We start from the raw sequence: 23,000 nt of genomic DNA on the forward strand, positions 1-23,000 counted from the left end.
GGGAGAAATTTCCCTTTCTCTACTTTGTTTGCACAGCTCCTGGGTTTTAGCTTTGGATTTGACCCTGCCTCTGAGTGTAGGTCACCTGAAGGCATCTGTTCCCCGCCCGCACAAGATAGGGTTAAAGTAGCAGCTGATCAGGGGGCTCTGGCTCACTCAGGCCAGGGGGGAGGGAGGGGTATGGAATGCAGGGCAAGCTTGCAGTGGCAGAGGCTGGCATGACGTTGCAACAGCCTGAGGTGTGGTGTGTGTTCTGGGGAAGTTGTCCCTGCATCACGGGACCTTCGCAGTGGCTGGCTGCACAGGCTCCTGGGAGGGGAGGTGTGGATAGTGACCTGTGCTTGCACACAGGCTTCTTGGTGGCTGCAGCTGCAGGCTTAGCGTTTCATGCACGTCTCTGGTGTCCGTTCTGACAGCTGCATCTCAAGCCCTTCTCTGAAGCTCATTTAGGCGGTGCTCTGAATCCCCTCTCCTTGTGCACCCCAAAACAACGGCCTCTTGTCTCTTAGGCAGTTCCAGACTTTTTCCCGGACTCCCTCCCAGCTAGCTGTGGTGCACTAGCCCCCTTCAGTCTGTGTTCATGCAGCCAACACCAGTCCTCTCCCTGGGATCTGACCTGCAAAGCCCGAGCCTCAGCTCCCAGCTCCTTCAGGTGAGCAGAGAAGCCTCTCGGGCTGGTGAGTGCTAGTCGGCACCGATCCTCTGTGTGGGAATCACTCCACTTTGCCCTCTGCACCCTGTTGCTGCGCTCTTCTTGTCCATGGCTCTGAAGCTTCCCCCTTGCCACCCCCACCCCCCGTCTCCACCAGTGAAGGGGCTTCCTAGCGTGTGGAAACTTCCTCCTCCACAGCTATCTCCCGGAGGTGCAGGTTCTGTCCCTATTCTTTTGTCTCTGTTTTTTCTTTTGCCCTACCCAGGTACATGGGGAGTTTCTTGCCTTTTGGGAAGTCTGAGGTCTTCTGCCAGCGTTCACTAGGTGTTCCGTAGGAGTTGTTCCACATGTAGATGTATTTCTGATGTATTTGTGGGGAGGAAGGTGATCTCCACGTCTTACTCCTCCACCATCTTGAAGGTCCCCTTCTTAGTATGGTATTCTTATACATTAGCTTATGGAGTTAACCACAAGTCTTAAACAAAAGTTAAATTATAAATTCCTAAAGAGAAAACCCCTTAGATCATGGATCTTTATTTACTTGCATGTTTTATACATCAATAATGGGTCTCAGGGAATTCACTGTCTTATCTTTTCCTATCTCAATGTCATTTTCTCTATTTTCCCACTGTTGAAATTTAATAGTAGCTCAACTTTGAGTAGATCTGAAGTCTAATACTCTGGCCTGTGTGAAACAAAGGAGGCAAGTATGTTAAAGAGCTATTACTGGCTGAAATAGTTGTGGTAAAATCCATACATTTCATTCATAAAAGAGCACTATGTTTACTCAGATCTTATTTAGCCATTGTTTATACAATATGAAAAAATTGTATCTGCAACAAATTCAAACTAGAGGAAGTATACATACTCTAAAACCAAAAGTGAGGCCTGTCAGCTTTGTATCAAAAGATTAAAAATGAATCTATATAAAACAGAGAAAACTCAAAAAAGCAGCATGATTTTTGTTTATTTTGTATAGGTAAAACAACCTGTACCTTTCAGTAGTTCCCAAGACAACCCTGTGGTACATCATAGTTAAATAATTAAAATTTGCAATAATGGCTTTGAGTCTTCTAGAATAAGTTAAATAATTATAATTTATATTTCTTTAGTGATATTTTGGGATACTTTTCCAGACAATCATTACCATCTGTGTGGTCAAAGAATTCATGAAATTTGACACAAAAATATTTAAAACAAATATAAGTGATACCAAAACAACTGAAGAAATCTGTGTTCCACAATAAAGGTTTACTGAAAGATGGTCCATCCACCCAATAGAATATTACATAGTCATTTAAACGATAATTATGAGAACTATATAAAAATATGGAATAATATTAACAGTGTTAAGTGAAAAAAGTGATCATAGAATTACATAGACATCTGACAGATCACTGCTATTTAAAAGAAGGTTATTTGTCAATAAAGACTGGAATGAAATAACACAAATGGAAAGACAATGGCAGAATATAGAGGCCATGTGCATAAACTTAGAACCAGGTTTCCTGCGTTTGGTTTCCAGATTTGCCACTTTTTAGTTGCCTTACTTTGAGCAAATTGTGAAACCTATGTGGCTTAGTTTACTCATCTGATAAACAAGGACAGATTATCTTCTCCATATGCTCTTATAAGGATTAAACTGATATAATGTATATGTTAAATACTAAGAACAATGCCTAGAACATACTATTACTATATAAGTTGATAAATTTTTAAAAAGTAGTTATATTATATTGGTGAGATTAAAGGAGAATTTTATGTTGTTTCTAGGTAAGGTGAATTAAAATAAAAGATTTCATCATGTAAGTTAATGCCACTTAAAAAGTCAAGGAATTACGTAAATAATTTGGAAAAAACTGATTTAAGTGAAATAGTTTTGGATTTTGAAAGAAATGCACTCAGCTATCTGGAAAGTTCAACTAATAGGTAATTTTCTAAAACATCTGGATTAGTCCAGACTTTACTACTCTTAATATTTCACTCTTGTTTACAAATTGCCACCATATTGTTCTCTAAATTTATTGTTAGTTATGTCGTATGTGTTTGGCCTTCACAGCCACATCGTATCTCCATCCTAAGGAAGCTTGGTGGGTTGAGAAGAATAACCTTTCCTTTACTTGCCTTACCTTGGGTTAGATTTCCTATGTTAAGAGATAGAAGTATACCTTCAGTATAGTAGTAGTAGTAGTAGCAGTAGCAGTAGTAGAAAGGCACAGAGAAAGCTGGAGTCCTGGTTTTAGGCCTATGGTTTGACATGTAGTTCCATGTAGTTCAGCCTAACTCACAAGCTAAGTTAGGACTCCATGTGGATATTTGGGGCCAAAGGCAGCAGGTGATAATAAGTCATTCCTTTAACTGGTGTTATTGTGTTTATATGTTTTGGCACTAGATGTGCACCAAAACTTAAGCCAGACTGAAGCTCCAGGACAAGCAAAGAAGCCTCCTTCACAAAAAGATTAGGTAGTGTACCTCAGTCACTGTCTGCACAGGGCCCTGGAGATGGCAGCCTGCCAAGAGTCACCTTTCTGATTGCCACAATCCCATGGGACTCAACAATGCAAGCTCCCTTCACCACAAGAGCCAGGCAATCAAGAGGGTATCCCTTGGGTTGTAGCTGTAAAACTGGCACACCAGATGTGAAAACCAGGGCACCAGCTACATATAAAGCTCTTTTTTAGTAGACACTGGTGGTCTGGGTGCAGCAGAGGGAGAATGTGAAGATAGTGCCTACCCTCCATGATCTCTGAAAAGGAGTGCAGTCAACTCCCAGATGTGCTTAATTAAAAACCTGACCTTCAGACTGCAGCTCTGATGATTAGCTAGTAGGCCTCTTTCATAGAAAGGTGGAGATCCTGGGCCCTTCGCATCTTGCTGTGCCCTGGGGGTGGAAGCTGTTTAAGAATTCTTTTTCCATTGATTATGGTCTTGTGGGAACCACAAGTGTAAGTCCTACTGGCCACCAGAGCCACAAAAATCAGGGTGCCAGACAGGGGTATGAACTCCTTTGTGGGTGACCACAGTTATTACAGTCCTATGGGACCAAGAACACAAGCTCACCTGGCCTCCAGAACAAGGCAGCCAGGAAATGTCCTCTGGGCAACAGCAGCAGAGATCAGAGCACGAGACATATATAAAAGTTCCCTTCTGTGAGATACTCGTGCTCTAAAGCATGGCAAAGGGAGAGAGAAGAGATAGTACATTTCAGTCTCTCTTCCTGGAGAGTGTTCTAATATGCTCCTAGAGTGTGTGTTAAATTAGATGCCTGACCTTAAGGGAAATGCTTTAATATAAGCAAATGAGCCTCCTCTACTTTAAGTGTGGGAGAAATTGGCTGCCTCTGAGCTGGACTCTGGAGTGGGTAAGTCCAAGCATGGGTCCTTTAAGAGCTGTCTCTCAGTTTGCTACAATTTTATGGCTCTCAGGACACAAGTCCTGTTGATTTTCAAAGTTAGATGTTTTGGGGGTTTTCTCTCTGGTGCAAGTCCTACAAGTTGAGGTGCCTGATGTGGGGTTCAAACTATTTGCTCCTTAGGGAGAAGCTCAGGCCTTGGAGTTTCCTCCTGGTTGTGGGGGTGGCGTTTATGGTGAGATTGTGTGCCAGCCTCGTCTACCCATTTCAGTGTGGTTATCTTCTTGTTTTCCCAATGTGTAGTCGTCACTCAGCCGGCCTTTAGGTTTTCTTTAAGAAGAACTTGTTCCATATGTAGCTGTAGACTTAGTGTATCCATGGGAAAAGGTGATTTCCAGGTATTCCTATGTTACCATCTTGAATCTGAAGCAAATAGGAGTCACAGAGCTGAAGAATATAGTAACTAAACTGAAAAATGCACTAGTGGGGTTCAACAGCAGACCAAGTAAAGCAGAAGAAAGGAATTGGTCAACTCGAAGAAAAGGCAGTGTAATTCACCCAATCAGAGCAGCAAAAAGAATGAAAAAAAGTGAAAATAACTTACCGAGCCTATGGGACAACATCAAACTGACTAACATTCACATTACAGGGGTCCCAAAAAGAGAAGAGAGAGAGAAATGGGCAGAAATCTTGTTTGAAGAAATAATGGCTTAAAATTTATTAACCTGGAGAAGGAAAGAGACATCCAGATCTAGTAAGCCCAGAGAATTACAAATAAGATGAATCCAAAGAGACCCTCATCAAGACACATTGTACTTAAAATACCAAATGTTAAAGACAAGGACAGAGTATTATAAGCAACAAGAGAAAAACAACTTGTTATGCACAAGGGAACCCCCATAAGACTATTAGCAGATTTTTTTCAGCAGAATCTTTGCAGGCCAAAAGGAAGTGGCACAATATATTCAAAACACTGAAAGAAAAAACCTTCCAAACGAGAACACTCTACCCAGTAAAGTTAACATTCAGAGTTGAAGGAGAGATAAAGAGGTTTCCAGGCAAGCAAAAGCTAAAGGAGTTCATTACCACTAAAGCAGCCTTATGAGAAATGATAAAGGGACTTCTTTAATTTGAAAAGAAAGGGTACTAATTAGTAATAAGAAAACAACAAAAGAGTAAATCTCACGGAACAGGTAAATATATGGTAAAGTTAGTGGATTAACCACTTATAAAGCTAGTAAAAGGTTAAAATATAAAAGTAGTAACAATAACTATGATTACAATAATTATTTAAGGAATACACAAGATAAAAAAATGTAAAATGTGTCACGAAAAACATAAAATGTAGGGGAGAGAGTAAAAATGTTGAACTTTAAAATGAGATCAAACTTACATTGTTATCAACTAAAATAAACTGTTATAGATACAAGTTGTTATATGTAAGTCTCATCATAACCACAAAGTTAAAACTTATGGTAAATACACAAAACATAAAGAGAGCGGAGTATAAGCATACCACTAGAGAAAGTCTTAAAATCACATAGGAAAAGAGCAAGAGAAGAAAAAAGGAACAGAAAGGAACTACAAAAGCAGCCTTAAAAAAATGAACAAAATGGCAGTAAGTACTTACCTATCAATCATTACTTTAAATGTAAATGGACTAAATTCACTGATCCAAAGACACAGAGTGGCTGAATGAACCCACCAATATGTTGCCTACAAGGGACTGTCTTTAGATGTAAGGACAGGCACAGACTGAAAGTGAAAGGATGGAAAAAGATATTCCATGCAAATGGAAACCAAAAGAAAGCTGAAGTAGCTATAAGTATATCAGACAATATAGACTTTAAGACAAAGACTGTAATAAGAGACAAAGATGGTCATTACATAATGATAAAGGATCCTTTTCAACAATACATGAAAAGGATCACACACCATGAACAAGTGAGATGTATTCCAAGGATGCAAGGATGGCTCAACATCTGCAAATCAGTCCATGTGATATACCACATTAACAAAATGAAGCATAAAAATCACATGATCATCTCAATAGATGCAGATAAAGCATTTGACAAAATTCAACATCCATTTATGATACAAACTCTCAACAAAGTAGGTATAGAGGGAATCTATCTGAACATAATAAAAGCCATATATGACAAGCCCATAGCTAACATCATACTCAACAATGAAAAGCTGAAAGCATTTCCTCTAAGAACAAGACAAAGATGTGCACTCTTGCCACTTTTATTCAACATAGTTTCAGAAGTCCTAGCCAGACCAATTAGGCAAGAGAAAGAAATTAATAGCATCCAAGTTATAAAGGAAGAAGTAGAACTGTCACTATTTGCAGATAACATGATACTGCATATAGAAAAATCCTAAATATTCCATTAAAACACTTAGAACTAATAAACAAATTCAGTAAAGTTGAAAGATGCAAAATCAATATATAAAAATCTGTTGCATTTCTATACACTAATAATGAACTATCAGAAAGAGAAAGGAAACCGTCCTGTTTACAATTGCATCAAGAAAAGGAAATACCTAGGAAAAAATTTAACCAAGGAAAGCCCTGTATATTGAAAAATATGACATTAATGAACAAAATTGAAGGAGACACAAATAAATGGAAAGATAGTGCATGCTCATGGATTGGAAGAATCAATACCGTTAAGATGTCCACATTACCCCAAACAATCTACAGATTCAGTGCAATCTCTATCAAATTTCCAATGGCATTTTTCACAAAACCAGGACAAATAACCACAAATTTCTATGGAACCACAAAAAACCCTGAATAGCCAAAGCAGTCTTGAGAAAGAAGAACAAAATTGGAGGTATCATGTTCCCTGATTTCAAACTGTATTACAAAGCTATAGTAATCAAAATAGTATAATATTGGCATAAAAACAGGCACAGATTAATGGAACAGAATAGAGAGCTCAGAAATAAACATATGCGTATATGGTCAATTAATTTATAACAAAGCAGCCAAGAATATACAACAGGGAAAGGACAGTCCCTTCAATAAATGGTATTGGGAAAACTGAACAGCTAGATGTAAAAAAATGAAAATCTACCACTATCTTACAGCATATACAAAAATAACACAAAATGTATTAAAGACTTGAATATAAGATTTGAAACCATAAAACTCCTAGAAGAAAACGTAGTTGGTAAGTTTCTTGACATAGGTCTTGGTGGTGGTTTTTTTGAAGCTGACACCAAAAGTGAAAGAAACAAAAGCAAAAATAAATAAATGGGACTGCATTATACCAAAATGCTTCTGCATAGCAAAGGAAACCATTAACAAAATGAAAAGATAACTTACTGTATGAGAGAAAATGTTTGCAAATCATCTGATAAGGAGCTAATATCCAAAATATGTAAAGAATTTCTGAAAGTCAATAGTAGACAAGCCAATTAAAGGATGGGCTGAAGATCTGAAGAGACATTTTTCCATAGAAGACATACAGATAGCCAAATGAAAATATGCTCAATATCATTAATCATTAGAGAAATGAAGATCAAAATCACAATGAAATATCACCTCACATCTTTTAAAATGGCTATGAAGAAGAAGAAGAGAGGTAACAAGTGTTAGCTAGGATGTGGAGGAAAGGAAAACCTTGTGCACTTTTTGCGGGAATGTTAAGTTGGTTCAGCCACTATGGAAAACAGTATGGAGGCTCCTCAGAAAATTAAAAATAGAGCTACCATAAGATCTAAGATCAAGCAATTCTACTTTTGGGTATTTATGTAAAGAAAATGAAAACACTAACTCAAAAAGATATATGCACACCCATATTAACTGCTGTGTTATTTACAATAGCCAAGATATAGAAACAGTCTAAGTGTGATTGATGAATGAATGGATAAAGAAATTGTGATATATATGTATATATATATAATTTATATCATTCAACCATAAAAAATGAAATCTTGCCATTTGTGACAACATGTATGGACTTTGGGGGCATTATACTAAGTGAAATAAGTCAGAGAATGACAAATACTGTATGATCTATCTTATCTGTGGAATCTAAAAAAAACCCAAAAAACCCAAAACAAAAAACCAAGCTCAGAGATACAGAGAACAAATTGATGATTGCCAGAAGTGGGGGGTGGGATGTAAGAGAAATGGGTGAAGGGGTTCAAAAAATAGAGGGAAAAAAAGGCAAATACTATAGATATCTGTTAAATGTTAGCTCAGCTGCACTGTGTATGTTTTATAATAAGTGCTAATGAGAAAGATCATCTCATCTACTTTGTACTACATTGAGTGTAGCAAGATATATATAGATAATTTATAAACTTCTAATTGCGATGATGCCTTGAGAAAGGGAAAAAAAATTAAAACATTTTTAGCTCTTACATGAATCATATATTTCTATCTTTCATTAAATTTTTTTTCCAAAAACTTCTTCAATAAGGTTATGTTTTTCTGTTGCTTCTTTCTCTGTTATTGAAATTTCCTGAATCAATAAGTCATAGTACTGTCGTTTTCAGTAATTTTCAAGATTAGGCACCATGGCAATGGGCAATGTACTAATTTAGAAATAGAGAAGATTTTTAGGAATGTAGTAATTCAGCTTTATGGAAAACAGGAAAGTGACTCAATAAAACCATCTGGTCACTAAAAAACAAAACAAAACAAAACCTGTATGCCATACTTATGGGTCCCTGCTGTGTGAGTGGCCTAGCATGGTATGGGGGCCTGCTTAAACTCACCACTAACAGCTGGTTACCATTCAGTTGCTAGTGTTGGTGCCCAGTTATTTTCAGTTTGTCTTGGCACTGGCAGCGGCTAACATCTGCTAAGTGATGGCTCAATTTGTGGGCCCAGGTCTTTAGGATTTAAATGCCCCTGAATTCACTGTAAGGCATAATCTAGGCCTCTGTGGGAGCTTCTTCAAAGTCAACCTGAATGCTTGCAAGAGGTTGCAAGGCATCATGGTTTCCTGGCTTTTACGCAGCCTGGACCTTCCTTATGAGGTGGTTCCTGCCCACCCAGGCCTCCTAGGACTTGGCTGTCTCCTTCTCTATGTAGCAACAGGAGGGTATTGTTAATAAGATAACTGTTTTCCATAGTTTCTAGATTTTTGCCATACGAATCTGTCTTTGGTGAGAATTATGTTTACATACATATATGTGCATCTGGGGCTGTGGAGCACAGACATTTGCTGTGCATTTATTTCACGCGTCTACCAGGAATCAGCTAGACATTGGAAGCTGGCTTTTGGAATTTGTTATATCTACTGCCAGGTCACAAAGTTGTGTTGGAAAGTTCAGGAATTAAAAGACCCAAATAGTAGTGAAAACAAAGAAAATATCATTTATTCAAGTTGAGGAACTGGCCAATCTCAAGTAATTATAGCTTCTTGTTTGTTCATATTGATTTTTTCCCTATTTACAGTTCCTAGAAGTTAGAAAATGCTTGCTTGTATCCTATTGCCTTTGTTTTTCCTTTTAAGACAAAGAACTTATTTATTTTAGAACCTAGTGGTCTTTAGCATCATTTTAATGTATGTTTGAGTAAATTTTAGAGTTGGAAGAGTAAAAGAAATGCAGTATTTACATTTTGCTAATTTTCTTCTCTTCTTAGAAAGCTGTTATTTTGCAGAAAGAGAAATATGTTTAAAATGTATGTATTTTAACTATAAAAATCAATTGTCATAAATTGTATATATAGCAAATCACATGGGAAGTCTTTATTTCCTAATTTAAAAAAGCTGCCTCAAAGAAATGTTTCAGCACACAGAGGCACATGGGCCACTTGGCAGACAGCCTAATTGAAACCAAGGGCCCGGGAGAAGAGCTGAACTCTGCATCTGCCATCCAGAGCTGGCTGCGCTACACTTTGAACCAGTGCTGATGGCTTTGTACACAAAGATCAAAATGAGTTTGTTTTATTCAGCTGGGTTGTGGAGGTGCACATATTTTGGCTTCTGGATGCAATAAAGCATTGAGCTCTCAGATAAACAAACTATAAATCTAATCAAGCCTAGGCACAGTGATAAGTAGATTGCTTGAGAGAAGGGGGAGAGACAGACAAACAGAGACAGACAGACAGAGACTCATGAGATAAAATGGCCCAATTCCATTTTATGCAGTGGAGTACAGAACATGAGTCTTGGTATGTTGCCAGTCTTAACAACTATTTCTTCTTCTTCCTTTTCCTCTTCCTCTTCTCATCTTCCTTCTTGTCATATTGCAGTAAGACTGCAGATATATTCTCTATTAAAGAATTGTCTTGGGAGCTACATCAGACTCCTTGAATGGAAGCAGGTGAATTATTGTAAAATGTTTCTTCTTAAGGTTGTGTCTGAGGACTTTGAAATATTTTCCTCTCTGTTTCTCAAAGCAGTATAGGCAAATAATATTTAAGTAGTGTGTTCCTTGTGTGCTATTTGTAGCCATCAGTATCATTATCATGTAACCTTTATTTGTCCCCAGTTATGTGCTTGGAAGTAAAACAAAAGAACAATGAATGCTCCATCTTAAACATGTTTAGATGTAACCACTCCGAAGCATAGTTGAGAGTTTCAGCTATGACGAAGAAATAGAAAGTTGTCATTGATTTATTCATGTGCTTTGGATGCTTTGACCCACCACACAACTTCAAATATTGTTGGAATCAATCCATCTCCTTACTTTACTAAGTAGCTGCCAGATAAATCTCCAGATATTATAAAATATGTGTCCATTAGGAATGACTGAATTCCACAACTAGATTCCACCTGAAATCTGAATGATGAAGTTTTCATTTAAAGTGAATATATAAGTTGACAGGTTTAAAAACTGCCCAAGAGAGCTTCCCTGGTGGCGCAGTGGTTGAGAGTCTGCCTGCCAATGCAGGGGACACGGGTTCGTGCCCCGGTCCGGGGAGATCCCACATGCCACGGAGCGGCTGGGCCCGTGAGCCATGGCCGCTGAGCCTGCGCGTCCGGAGCCTGTGCTCCGCAACGGGAGAGGCCACAACAGTGAAAGGCCCGCGTATGGCAAAAAAAAGAAATAAATAACAGTGATTTAGAAATTTCCTCCAGTAATACAGGAATCCTGGCTGTGCAATAAATAATGAACTTCTAAAAAATAGACACCTATAATCTAAATCACTAATCAGATATTTACAGCGTGGTTAATTGCTTAAAATTTTTTTATTGAGATATAATTCACTTACCACAAAATTTATGCTTTCAAAGTATACAATTTAAGTAGTTTTTAGTATATTCACAAAGCATGCAACCATCATTTCTATCTAATTCCAGAGCATTTTCATCACCTTAAAAAGAAATGCTGTACCCGTTAGCAGCCTTTTGTGGGATTTGTTGATGGTTTCAGAGTACTGGTACCTTCTTTCTAACTTCCAATTTGAATAAAGGTTCATTTGTAGCTCTGAAAAATCAACTTTGATATTTTTTTCATCTCCAATTTCCACGCTATTAAGATTCTTTTCTGTAGATAACCAAAATATTTCAAGCATGTAGTAAAATGTAGCAGAGCTTAGAGAGTTCAGCACTGGACTGGACAGCTTATTGTATGAACTATCTAAGTTCCTTAGCAACTCAAAAGTTTAGTCTTATTGTGTATGAGCCAACCAGGCTAATGAATTGAGCTGGGTACTACATTGTCCAGAGTGTTATGCTAGGAGTCATATTTCTTGTTCAAAACATATATAGAAAGTTCAATAATAATTATTATTATAATGTTAATAACAATTAGGAAGAATAGGAAGAAGAAAATGAGGTTGAAGAAAAACATATTAACATAATTTATTGATCACCCCACTATGCTAGGAATTTGTTCAATATACTTTTCATTTAGTAATGCATTTATCCTCAGTACAACTCATGAACATAAGTAGCATGACATAGTATTAAGTGTAACTTGGTTCTAAGCAGCAGAAACCAATCCTGTTTATCTACAGTAAACAGTGAGTTTATTGGAATTATCTAGAGGCTCCAGACTGAATGGAAGACATATGACCAGGATTATTGACTAGAAGAAACCAAGGAAGCTACAGAAGACTGGGCAGCAGAAACAGTGTTAGTCATGCCACTACAATCTGATGGCATGCCACTACTCTTACTGCTGCTGTAATGAATATGACCACCTGCTTCCCTGATACCATTGTGTTAATGGCTTAGATTCAACAACCAAGAAAGAGCATCTGATGTACTGAACTTATATTACGTGCCCACTCTGTGGAGAAGCAAGGGAGGAACAAGTCTGTTTGGCTCAGGTGATGGTTAATTTTATGTGTCAACTTGGCTGGGCCACAGTTCCCAGATATTTGGACAAATGTTATTCTGTGTGTTTTTATGAAGGTGCTTTATGGGTGAGATGAACATTTAAATCAGTGAACTCTGAGTATTGCAGACTACCCTCCATAAAATGGAGAGCCTCATTCAATTCAGTGAAGACCTTAATAGAATGAAGACTGATCTCCTCCCAGCAAGAAGGAATTCTGTCAGCAGACAGCCTTTGGACTTGAACTGAACTTTTTCCTGTGTCTCCAGCCTGCCGGCCTACTCCATTAGATTTTGGACTCACCATACCACACAATAGTGTGAGCCAATTCCTTAAAATAAATCTCTCTCTCTCTCACTCTCACATACACACATTCACACACCCTGTTGGTTCTAATTCTCTGGAGAACCCTGACTAATACAGCTTATTTTGTAGGAAGTGGCTAAAACCTCCATAGAGTTCTACAAAATGAGTCATTACTCAAATGAATTTGGATTACTAATAAGAAGGGAGGGGCTCAGTAATGAACAGCCCCAAAGCAAGAAATGTCTATTACACATAATATATGAAGATGGTGTCTAAGTTCTGAAGGAAAGGAACTCAGAGATATGGAGTTAATCTGGAAAGAAATCACGGAACAATCTTTTCTAAAGGAAGAGAGAGACATGAATTGGAAGAGCGAAAGAAGGAAGGTATTCTAAGTCAGGGGAATAAAAATGGGCACATGATCTCCCATTGAGGTGGCAATACAATGGTGTATGGAGGAAGCAATGCTGTGCCAGACCTTTGAATAGCCTGGAAGCCTGTTGGAAGCCAACTGCCATGTCAGAACTGCAACTACCTGGAAACCATCATGCTATGAGAAGTCAAAACCATCTGCAGAGGCCCTAAGAGAAGGAGAGACAAAGATAACGCACACAAGGAGCACCTAGGTGCAAAATGTAAGCGAAGAAACCTTTGAGGAAGTGTATTCTCCAGTTACCCTAGGTATCAAGCTGATATCAAGAATATCAAAGATGAAACATCAAACTGAGTCCTTCTTGGGCACCTTAGCTCCATATCACTAGTTAAATAAAATGGTTGTTTTACACCATTATGTAGTTTTGGGTAGTTTGACAATGTAGTGGTAGATTCCTGTCACAGATACTATCCGCTTGATGTGCTACTCTAAAAGTTTGGAGACGTAGAACCAAATCAGGAGAACAAATGAGGTTCCTGAGGGTGAAGTTTAGAGAGTACGAAAGTCAAGGATTGAGGCTGAGAGATACCAGTATTAATGGTCAAGGGAAAAATACCCCAGATGTTAGTGAAGGAAATAGATGATCAGAGCAATCAGAATTAAATTAGGAAACACTGCCACTGAAGACCAAGATGTTGACAGGGGCAGTGAGGAACAATATATGTAGCCAGAGAACATGGGCTCAGTGAAGACAATTTATTTTATTAAGGTCCATATTGATCTTGTATAAAGCAATTTTAATAGAGTGAATAATGAAACTAAAATGGATAAAGAATGAGATTTGGTTTTGGTAAATGTTTAATAGTATTATGTTACTTTAGATTATTAACAACTATAAGTAAGCTCTCTTAAAAGGAAAAGAAATAAAAATCTAATGTGCGTTTTACTAGTATAAGTGTATTTTATAAATGATAAAATTTGTAAATAAAATGTGTTTAAATTTATTTTATAAGTGATAAAATATGTCTATAAATTTATTTTATAAATTTAAATTTATAGAACTTACTTATAAAGAAAATGCACAAGAAGAATAAGGCCATTTTAAAGATAGTAAAAATTTGAAATTTGGACTTGTGGTCCAAATTAATGGCTACTGTCTTCTTTCAAGTTGGCAACCCATTTATTCGAATACCATTTTGGTTTTGCACAATATTGAGGTGCTCTGTGATGCTCCCTTCACTTTTTCAATCCTACAGAAGTGGACATGCATAGGGCTGGCGCTTAAAAAGACCAGTGAAGGGCTTCCCTGGTGGCGCAGTGGTTGAGAGTCCGCCTGACGATGCAGGGGACACAGGTTCGTGCCCTGGTCTGGGAAGATCCCACATGCCGCGGAGCGGCTGGGCCCGTGAGCCATGGCCGCTGAGCCTGTGCGTCCGGAGCCTGTGCTCCACAAAGGGAGTAAGCCACAACAGTGAGAGGCCCACGTACCGCAAAAAAAAAAAAAAGAAAAAACAGTGAAAAGTTAAAACTTCCTCATGAATTGCTCATTTGTAAGAAGGTGAAATATATATGGAGAGGGCAAAAGAAGCTTTATTCCAAAATCTGCATAGAAACAATTTAACTTAGGAGTCAAGATGAGCTCCACAGATTCTTGTGTGTTAAAATATGCTATATATTGTCTTATGCATTTTTCTAGTTTTGAAATTAGTTAAAAATGTTTAGAAATTATATTTCTATGAAACATTCGTGTGACTCTTGAAGCTCCTCCAAAGGCTTCTATGGAAAACTACTGGTTTAGATTAAACAAAGGGAAATCTTCAAGGCACTTTGCCTTCAACAGAACTACTTTGGATGTAAAGCAATTTCATTTGAGTATAAAAATTATATTCTCCATGCTCTAGTCTGTGCTTATTTTATCTTAATTACTTGTGGTTTCACCAAATTTCAAATAAATGTGTTCTTTATTTTTTTTTATAAAACTTCTCATGGAAATTGGGTAATTTCTTTCTGTATTATTTACTTTCTAGAACTTTCCCCTGCTTTTTGGAAAAAGACTTTTATGGCCAGCTGTATGGCTCACTAAATTCTGCTCAATACCATGCAAGGACAATGGGATAGTCTTTCAGTTTGCTTATATTATTAGCTATTATGTCAGTATTAAAGATATCAGAAGGCATTTTAGCCTCATAGATGAAGCAGACAGTCACTAAATAAGTACTGTGACACCTGTTAGTCTCAATCAGGACTTTAGGTATCATTAGCAAAGAAGCATGTTGGGCTTGAGTGGAGGCTCGGTCATCTTTACTTCAAGGTTGGAATTGCCCTAACTCCACTAATAGCTGTGTAATATGGACACCTCTGTTTTGGATACAAGAGGAAGGTAACTGTTCTGATGCTACAGTTTGTGAAATGTAACACCATTGTTTGGTTCTGTTATTAAGTGCAGTTGTTCACACCTAACCACATATTTATCATCTTGCATTGTTATCTCAGGATATTTATTCTCTAATGGGACTCTAATAGCTTTGTGTGGGAGGTCTCATCTTTCCTGTTTAGCTGTAAACTTTTCAAAGACAATGGGAAATAACTCAAAATTTTAGTTGCCACTGTGTACAGAATAGTTTCAGGCACAGACTAGGAATGCAATAGAGTTTAGCGAATTAATGTAATATTTATTGAGTTCCTACGTCATGTCTGTGGCTATGCTAAGTGCTATGTGCACAATAGTAATATGGCACAGGTTCTACCTCCTTAATAAATTGAAAAAATTAAAAGTGTGTATAAATACACATATACAAACACACTCATATATACATATATATATGCGATGATTCACTTTTTCTATCACTGGTTCAAAATAGTGAGTTTTAGAACTTACTTGAATTTCAAACTTGTAATATTATTGATTTTATTATAGATAATCCAGTATTTTTTGTTAATTTACCAAAGAACATTCCATATTAATAATGTTATAAAATATGGAGAATTTCTTTTTATTAAGAAAATTTTCAATTATTATCTTTATTCTTACTTTTTTTTTTTTTTTTTTTTTGTGGTACGCGAGCCTCTCACTGTTGTGGCCTCTCCCGTTGTGGAGCACAGGCTTCCGGACACGCAGGCTCAGCAGCCATGGCTCATGGGCCCAGCTGCTCTGCGGCATGTGGGATCTTCCCGGACCGGGGCACGAACCCGTGTCCCCTGCATCAACAGGCGGACTCTCAACCACTGCGCCACCAGGGAAACTCCTTATTCTTACTTTTTAAGATAGGAATAATAACTTAGCAAGACACTTGTGAAAACTCTGTGTCTTAGTTCTTAATTATATTCTCTGTGTTGAAGCCTGATGAAGTTTTGTGTTTTCTGAGAAAACAAGTAAGGAAATGTTTCATGTTGGAGATTTCTATTCAGTGTGCTTTTCATGTTGGAGATTTCTCTTCAAGACCTGCATGATCTTGAATCCTTTGGACTTTGAGCTTTCCCTTACGCCTCTACAACAGGAGTATCTTTTCTTAGCACAAGCTCTGGCCCAGGATTTCCCATTAGCACAGAACAAAGATCATTAGTTAAGGCTGGATGGAAAATTAAAGAAGAGAAAATCTGGGAGCTGTGGTAAAATAAACTTGGAATGTATGGTGAACCTTGTTTCACCATTCCCTTTTTCCCTAGAACCTCTCAGTTTCTGGCATGAAACAGAGGGTCTTCCAGGGTTTAAGCTCTGAACTTCTAATAAATGGTAAATCCCCCTCAGAATGAAACTAATGAGAGAATTCTTAAGGGAGTTCTCAAAATTACTGAAACACAGACAATTTGGAAAGAAGGGCAATTTCTCTTTCTGTGAAAAACTTGAATATACTGTTCAAAGGGATAGATAAATGCCTTACTTTTGGCAAATGCAAGTTCCCAGGCAGGACTTAGGGCTGCCTTGGCTGTACTCTGAGTAGTCAGAGGGCGCTATAGGTTTCAGAGAGCTATGTAGAGTGTGGAGTGGATTACTGTGAATTCTAGTTGCTGGCATCTGAATTATTGCGGCTGATGGTGCTTTGATCTAGAACCCTGAAATAAATCTGGAAGTGGAAGGATATGCTAGTGTTGAGAGAGAGAAAGAAGGGAAAGGAGAGAATTGTTACATCTATTTTCATTAGTGAATACTGGCTTGCTGAAGAGTATTGATTTTTAATGGAAATTTTCTCTTATAGTGAAATATATAAGAATTAGCTGTGATTTAGATATATAAGTTGTATGGGCTTTCCAGTGGAATTTAAATTTCATGATTCAAAAAAGACAGCATTTTGTATAACTGACATGAATAAAATAAAATAGTCTTATAAGAGATACTGAAGAGATACTGATAAAGAGAAATTTATTTTAAACAGAGAATCAGAAATAACAGGGAATGTTAATTTAATAAACTAATTACTCCTATCCTCAAAGTCATAAAAAGCAGCATATATAATTTTTTTAACATCTTTATTGGAGTATAATTGCTTTACAATGGTGTGTTAGTTTCTGCTTTATAACAAAGTGAATCAGTTATACATATACATATGTTCCCATATGTCTTCCTTCTTCTGTCTCCTCCCTCCCACCCTCCCTATCCCACCCCTCTAGGTGGTCACAAACCACCTAGCTGATCTCCCTGTGCCATGCGGCTGCTTCCCACTAGCTATCCACCCTACGTTTGGTAGTGTATATATGTCCATGCCACTCTGTCACTTTGTCACAGCTTACTCTTCCCCCTCCTCATATCCTCAAGTCCATTCTCTAGTAGGTCTATGTCTTTATTCCTGTCTTACCCCTAGGTTCTTCATGGCCTTTTTTTTTTTCCTTAGATTCCATATATATGTGTTAGCATACGGTATTTGTTTTTCTCTTTCTGACATACTTCACTCTGTATGACAGACTCTAGGTCCAGCCACCTCACTACAAATAACTCAATTTTGTTTCTTTATATGGCTGAGTAATATTCCATTGTATATATGTGCCACATCTTCTTTATCCATTCATCTGTTGATGGACACTTAGGTTGCTTTCATGTCCTGGCTATTGTAAATAGAGCTGCAATGAACATTCTGGTACATGACTCTTTTTGAATTATGGTTTTCTCAGGGTATATGGCCAGTAATGGGATTGCTGGGTCATATGGTAATTCTATCTTTAGTTTTTTAAGGAACCTCCATACTGCTCTCCATAGTGGCTGTATCAATTTACATTCCCACCAACACTGCAAGAGTGCTCCCTTTCTTGGGCTCCCCTGGTGGCGCAGTGGTTGAGGGTCTGCCTGCCAATGCAGGGGACACGGGTTCATGCCCTGGTTTAGGAAGATCCCACATGCCGCGGAGTGGCTGGGCCCATGAGCCATGGCCGCTGAGTCTGCGCATCTGGAGCCTGTGCTCCACAACGGGAGAGGCCACAACAGTGAGAGGCCCGCGTACCGCAAAAAAAAAAAAAAAAAAAGTGCTCCCTTTTCTCCACACCCTTTCCAGCATTTATTGTTTGTAGATTTTTTGATGATGGCATTCTGAAAGGTGTGAGGTGATACCTCATTGTAGTTTTGATTTGCATTTCTCTAATGATTAATGATGTTGAGCATTCTTTCATGTGTTTGTTGGTAATCTGTATATCTTCTTTGGAGAAATGTCTATTTAGGTCTTCTGCCCATTTTTGGATTGGGTTGTTTGTTTTTTTGTTATTGAACTGCTTGTAAATTTTGGAGATTAATTCTTTGTCAGTTGCTTCATTAGCAAATATTTCCTCCCATTCTGAGGGTTGTCCTTTGGTCTTGTTTATGGTTTCCTTTGCTATGCAAAAGCTTTTAAGTTTCATTAGGTCCCATTTGTTTATTTCTGTTTTTATTTCCATTTCTCTAAGAGGTGGGTCAAAAAGGATCTTGCTGTGATTTATGTCATAGAGTGTTCTGCCTATATTTTCCTTTAAGAGTTTGATAGTGTCTGGCCTTACATTTAGGTCTTTAATCCATTTTGAGTTTATTTTTGTGTATGGTGTTAGGGAGTGTTCTAATTTCATACTTTTCCATGTACCTGTCCAGTTTTCCCAGCACCACTTATTGAAGAGGCTGTCTTTTCTCCACTGTATATTCTTGCCTACTTTATCAAAGAAAAGGTGACCATATGTGCGTGGGTTTACCTCTGGACTTTCTATCCTGTCCCATTGATCTATATTTCTGTTTTTGTGCCAGTACTATACTGTCTTGATTACTGTAGCTTTGTAGTATAGTCTGAATTCAGGGAGCCCGATTCCTCCAGCTCCATTTATCATTCTCAGCATTGCTTTGGCTATTCAGGGTCTTTTGTGTTTCCATACAAATTGTGAAATTTTTTGTTCTACTTCTGTGAAAAATGCCACTGGTAGTTTGACAGGGATTGCATTGAATCTGTAGATTGCTTTGGGTAGTAGGGTCATTTTGACAATGTTGATCTTCCAATCCAAGAACATGGTATATCTCTCCATCTATTTGTATCACCTTTAATTTCTTTCATCAGTTTCCTATAATTTTCTGCATACAGGTCTTTTGTCTCCTTCGGTAGGTTTATTCCTAGATATTTTATTCTTTTTGTTGCAATGGTAAATGGGAGTGTTTTCTTAATTTCACTTTCAGATTGTTCATCATTAGTGTATAGGAATGCCAGAGATATCTGTGCATTAATTTTGTATCCTGCTACTTTACCAGATTCATTGATTAGCTCTAGGAGTTCTCTGGTAGCATCTTTAGGATTCTCTATGTATAGTATCATGTCATCTGCAAACAGTGACAGCTTTACTTCTTCTTTTCCAATTTGGATTCCTTTTATTTCTTTTTCTTCTCTGATTTTAGCTGTGGCTAAAACTTCCAAAACTATGTTGAATAATAGTGGTAAGAGTGGGCAACCTTGTCTTATTCCTGATCTTAGTGGAAATGGTTTCAGTTTTTCACCACTGAGGACAATGTTGGCTGTGGGTCTGTCATATATGGCCTTTATTGTGTTGAGGAAAGTTCCCTCTATGCCTACTTTCTGCAGGGTTTTTATCATAAATGAGTGTTGAATTTTGTTGAAAGCTTTCTCTGCATCTATTGAGATGATCATATGGTTTTTCTCCTTCAATTTGTTAGTATGGTGTATCACGTTGATTGATTTGTGTATTTTGAAGAATCCTTGCATTCCTGGAATAAACCCCACTTGATCATGGTGTATGATCCTTTTAATGTGCTGTTGGATTCTGTTTGCTAATATTTTGTTGAGGATTTTTGCATCTATGTTCATCAGTGATATTGGCCTGTAGTTTTCTTTCTTTGAGACATCTTTGTCTGGTTTTGGTATCAGGGTGACGGTGGCCTCGTAGAATGAGTTTGGGAGTGTTCCTCCCTCTGCTATATTTTAGAAGAGTTTGAGAAGGATAGGTGTTAGCTCTTCTCTAAATGTTTGATAGAATTCGCCTGTGAAGCCATCTGTCCTGGGCTTTTGTTTGTTGGAAGATTTTTAATCATGGTTTCAATTTCAGTGCTTGTGATTGGTCTGTTCATGTTTTCTATTTCTTCCTGGTTCAGTCTCGGCAGGTTGTGCATTTCAAAGAATTTCTCCATTTCTTCCAGGTTGTCCATTTTTTTGGCATAGAGTGGCTTGTATAATCTCTCATGATCCTTTGTATTTCTGCAGTGTCAGTTGTTACTTCTCCTTTTTCATTTCTAATTCTATTGATTTGAGTCTTCTCCCTTTTTTTCTTGATGAGTCTGGCTAATGGTTTATCAATTTTGTTTATCTTCTCAAAGAACCAGCTTTTAGTTTTATTGATCATTTTATCGTTTCCTTCATTTCTTTTTCATTTATTTCTGATCTGATCTTTATGATTTCTTTCCTTCTACTAACTTTGGGGTTTTTTTGTTCTTCTTTCTCTAATTGCTTAAGGTGCAAGTGTGGGTTGTTTATTTGAGATGCTTCCTGTTTCTTTTTTATTTTTGGTGGTACGCGGGCCTCTCACTGCTGTGGCCTTTCCTGTTGCGGAGCACAGGCTCCGGACGCACAGGCTCAGCGGCCATGCCTCATGGGCCCAGCCCCTCCACAGCATGTGGGATCCTCCCGCACTGGGGCATGAACCCCTGTCCCCTGCATTGGCAGGCGGACTCTCAACCACTGCGCCACCAGGGAAGCCCTCCTGTTTCTTAAGGTAGGATTGTATTGCTATAAACTTCCCTCTTAGAACTGCTTTTGCTGCATCCCACAGGTTTTGGGTCGTCATGTTTACATTGTCCTTTGTTTCTAGGTATTTTTTGATTTCCTCTTTGATTTATTCAGTGATCTCTTGGTTATTAAGTAGTGTATTGTTTAGCCTCCTTGTGTTTGTATTTTTTACAGATCTTTTCCTGTAATTGATATCTAGTCTTATAGCGTTGTGGTTGGAAAAGATACTTGATATGATTTCAATTTTCTTAAATTTACCAAGGCTTTATTTCAGCATATATAATTTTTGACTTGGGTTACATTGTACTATGATATCTCAGTGAAAATTGATTCAACATTTTTGCATCTGTATTTTTTGTGGACATTATGGACATTACTGGTTGATTATTTTTCTTCTGGATTGTTTGCATTAATATAGATATAGTCTTTGTAATTCAAAAAATGGAAATATAATAGATTGACCTTAACTATTACACATGAATCTGAACTTGCAAGGCAATAGTACAAATTACAAAAATATCCATTTCTCTATAAGGAAGATCAAGATTAAGTTTACAAACTGAAAAACATTTCATTGTTTTGGAGTTGTTTTTCCCTGGTCAAAATATCTTTTTCATGCTTAGAAATGCTGACTACACTTTTAAAATGAGGATTTTATGCTTTAAACTTCAAGTCAATAAATTCTCATATAGGGTAAGAGTTTTTGTATGGAAATTGAAGAGAAGTTGGTGATTATTCCATCATTATTAGCAATATATATTTAGTCATGAGAAAATGTCATGTTTTCAAAATTTGATACCCAGGTAAAACTTACCAGATGGGGTTACTTTCACACCCTCTCTAAAATGTCTGGTTTTTTAGGAAAATCTCCATCTACATCAGAGGCCAGCAAAACTTGAACACATGTCCTAGAAGACACATTTTGGTAAAGACAATTTTACATTTCCGGAATGTTTTAATCATTGCTTCTTCCCTCCTCATGCCCTTTACTTTCTTCCTTTTATTCTGAATAGGAAGCTGTTGAGTTTCTCCTTGAGGACAACATGGCACAAATGGTTAGCATCATTTTTCTCTTTTCCTCTGCTTTTATCCTGTTTCTGTAGTAACCTACTCCTAAATATGTCACTGACGGTTAATATTTAAAGGCTTATCAAATTTCAGAATTCTACATATTGGTTCACAAAGATCAATTCAAATACTTAACAGTACATAGGGCTCAGAGAGAAGCTTGGTATCATCTATTCTCAGCATCAAAGAGGGTATGTCCATCCTATTCTCTATTCTAAGTTTTGGTCTTCGTTGTTATGGAATTGGTTCTGGTCCCTGTCCAGCAAGGACTGATGAGAAAAGTCTCTTCTTAGTATCAAAATCTGCCTTGCCACTTCCCATCCTTAATAAGCTCTGAGTACATAATTAATAAATTGGATGGGCTACTGGGGATGGGTGGATGAGTCACCACTTTCCCACCCAAAGGAAGGGGCGGGCTTAAGTAGCAGTTGATACTCCTTGAACTGCCTTCTGTTTGTGTAGTTTTTGCTTGTTCAGTGGAATATTCAATCCGAGGTGATTCCCTTCCATAGGGGATAAAGGGAGGAAAGAGAAGGGAGATGAAATGCCTGGTTCTGGGGGAAGTGATTTTAGAGAAAGAAGAGCCTGAAGAGGATTTTATGCAATTTTTCAAGGTAAATATTCTTCTGTAACATGAATTCTTCAATAAAAACTCTCTTTGTGCTAATTCATTATGAGTGAGGTGTGTTTCTGGGGTGAGCAGGGTTGAAGTGAGGGCAGAGGCTGCACCATAGGAGGCCACCATATTTGAGCAAAGGGCTACAGCCCACTTCTCTCTTAGTCTCCTCACTAAGACTCCCATCCTTGCTGAAAATTTGTTGC

The sequence above is a fragment of the Leucopleurus acutus genome, assembly GCF_964270905.1.
Source record: "Leucopleurus acutus genome assembly, chromosome: 15".
In the NCBI taxonomy this organism is placed as follows: Eukaryota; Metazoa; Chordata; class Mammalia; order Artiodactyla; family Delphinidae; genus Leucopleurus; species Leucopleurus acutus.